The sequence below is a fragment of the Ambystoma mexicanum genome, chromosome 4p (assembly GCF_040938575.1).
Source record: "Ambystoma mexicanum isolate Mex_15411 chromosome 4p, UKY_AmexF1_1, whole genome shotgun sequence".
Classification (NCBI taxonomy): domain Eukaryota; kingdom Metazoa; phylum Chordata; class Amphibia; order Caudata; family Ambystomatidae; genus Ambystoma; species Ambystoma mexicanum.
In genome coordinates this window covers 39,362,149-39,364,648 of record NC_090927.1, presented here as the reverse complement: position 1 = coordinate 39,364,648, position 2,500 = coordinate 39,362,149, and the positions used below count along the sequence as shown (strand labels likewise).

At 44.9% G+C, this 2,500-nt stretch overlaps 4 non-coding genes across 4 annotated transcripts; all 4 read left to right on the top strand.

Annotated features, from left to right (window-relative positions):
* Positions 1 to 1,397: 1,397 nt before the first annotated feature.
* On the top strand, positions 1,398 to 1,470 carry TRNAM-CAU (transfer RNA methionine (anticodon CAU)). Its single transcript has one exon. It is a non-coding gene; the product is annotated as a tRNA-Met (tRNA).
* Positions 1,471 to 1,735: 265 nt separating this feature from the next.
* TRNAM-CAU (transfer RNA methionine (anticodon CAU)) lies at positions 1,736 to 1,808 on the top strand. Its single transcript has one exon. It is a non-coding gene; the product is annotated as a tRNA-Met (tRNA).
* A 264-nt stretch (positions 1,809 to 2,072) lies between these two features.
* TRNAM-CAU (transfer RNA methionine (anticodon CAU)) lies at positions 2,073 to 2,145 on the top strand. Its single transcript has one exon. It is a non-coding gene; the product is annotated as a tRNA-Met (tRNA).
* Positions 2,146 to 2,409: 264 nt separating this feature from the next.
* On the top strand, positions 2,410 to 2,482 carry TRNAM-CAU (transfer RNA methionine (anticodon CAU)). Its single transcript has one exon. It is a non-coding gene; the product is annotated as a tRNA-Met (tRNA).
* The last annotated feature ends 18 nt before the right edge of the window (positions 2,483 to 2,500 follow it).

The window sequence follows — 2,500 nt, the reverse complement described above, 5'->3', positions numbered from 1 at the left end:
ATTCAGGAAATAAGGATGGTACATTTTATGGTGTTAGATGCAGTGGGGCAGGTTTACATGAGGGCAGTTTCAGAGAATGAGCAAGTATTTCAAAATGTATTTTCTGGCTGTGTGAGGGACTTGAGAGGTCTTCAAGCAGACCCTTGGAGTATGTTTAAAGTCTCTCACAAAATAAACTCTAGAAAAGACAGGTGGGGCACCCAAGCCTAGCGGCCAAATAGTGAGGCGACTGCATGAAAGGCAAATGCGAAAAGAGGCAAAGAGGGGTAGCACAAGGGGATGCAGCCAATTTCGACACTTCTGTTTCTGGTGATTGTCTTGCCCCTGTGCCCACGAAAGGCTCTGGGGAACGCAGGCACAGTTGCGGCTCAGGCATGGACAGTCTGCAAGGCCCTCCTTCGGCATAATAAAAGTGCCCTTGTGAGCCTGGCTGTGTTTAAATCACACAGCAGGGAATGCAGCTTTCAACTTTCCCTCACTGGCCACGAACGGCCACGAACGGCCAGGTTCTATAGACCAAAAAGCTAGGAGGAACCCTGGCCACTTTTAAATGAGGGTGGGTTTTGAACTACAGTTCCTTCAGGAGCAAAGCCTGGATTGGCCTTCCTGGATGTTCCTGTGGCCCGCTGGATGCTTTAATGGGCTGGATAAAGCGTTCTGGAGGATGGAATCCTCTTGGGTTCAGTCTGGGAACTTCTGGGAGTTCATCTGCATAACCCAGCCCCGTCCACCCTTCTTGACCTGGCCGGCAGTTACCTTGCTCTGTTACTAGAGGGCGCGTTTGGACTCTCTTCATGAACCGTGTGCCTCACAGGTGTGATAATGATGTAGTTTGGGGTTTGTTTTTGTGGCATGCTACCTGTCACCAGCCGCAAGCATATCAGCATGAGATCTGATGTCAAATAACAGCATAACAAACTGTGACATAATACAAACCTGACATAAGCGATGTAAGCAGCGAGTATAACGAAACCGGCTGAACGCACACAAGAAAACTAAATGATGGAAGTGGAAACACATAATTAATCATGCATATATATATAGGAAAGGAGCAAAACTCTCTGCAAATGGGAAAAAAAGCGACCTGCTTACAAAAGGGACTTTGGGGGAGGAGAATTAAAAACTGGTAAGAAAAAAGGGCTGAAAAGAGTTAGGTATATATCCAGCGAGGGAGGGGTTGGAAGTTTGTGGCATCTTACCTGTTTTGGAGCATATCAAAATAACTAGCTCAAAATTCAAGCATCGAAGGATGGGACTCTTGATTGATGAATGGAAGACATCTGAAGTACAAAACACTATACATTCAAGTGAAGCTTTTCAGATGGATTGTATTCTCTCTGGAGTTTTGAGTGTGGAGTTGTGTCACATAATCTTCATCAACAAATCATAAAATCGCAGCCTTCTTAGCGCAGTAGGCAGCGCGTCAGTCTCATAATCTGAAGGTCCTGAGTTCGAGCCTCAGAGAGGGCACAAGTGTTTTTTGTTTCAACAAATACAATTGGACATATTTTTTCTAAACATGAAGAGGAGCATGATGTTCAGTAGACCGCAACGCGGTCCTTGTGAATCACAGGATTGGATTCTTTACTGACGCAGAAAAGAAATATGATTGCCAAATACCAAAGAACCAATTGGGGCTAGCTGCGTTTTATTTGAATATTTCTATCTGGACTTTGTGAGTAGCGTGGTCTCAAATCATGCTCTCCACCAGGTTATCCAAAGAGCCTCCAACGGAGACTTCTTAGCGCAGTAGGCAGCGCGTCAGTCTCATAATCTGAAGGTCCTGAGTTCGAGCCTCAGAGAGGGCACAAGTGTTTTTTGTTTCAGCAAATTCAATTGGACATATCCTTTCTAAACATGAAGAGGAGAATGATGTTCAGTAGACCGCAACGCGGTCCTTGTGAATCACAGGATTGGATTCTTTACTGACGCAGAAAAGAAATATGATCGCAAAATACCATAGAACCAATGGGGCTAGCTGCATTTTATTTTAATATTTCTATCTGGACTGTGTGAGTAGCGTTGTCTCAGATCTGGTTCTCCACCAAGTTCTCCAAAAATACTCCAGCAGAGCCTTCTTAGCGCAGTAGGCAGCGCGTCAGTCTCATAATCTGAAGGTCCTGAGTTCGAGCCTCAGAGAGGGCACAAGTGTTTTTTGTTTCAGCAAATTCAATTGGACATATCCTTTCTAAACATGAAGAGTAGCATGATGTTCAGTAGACCGCAACGCGGTCCTTGTGAATCAGAGGATTGGATTCTTTACTGACGCAGAAAAGAAATATGATCGCAAAATACCATAGAACCAATGGGGCTAGCTGCATTTTATTTTAATATTTCTATCTGGACTGTGTGAGTAGCGTTGTCTCAGATCTGGTCCTCCACCAAGTTCTCCAAAAATACTCCAGCAGAGCCTTCTTAGCGCAGTAGGCAGCGCGTCAGTCTCATAATCTGAAGGTCCTGAGTTCGAGCCTCAGAGAGGGCACAAGTGTTTTTTGTTTCA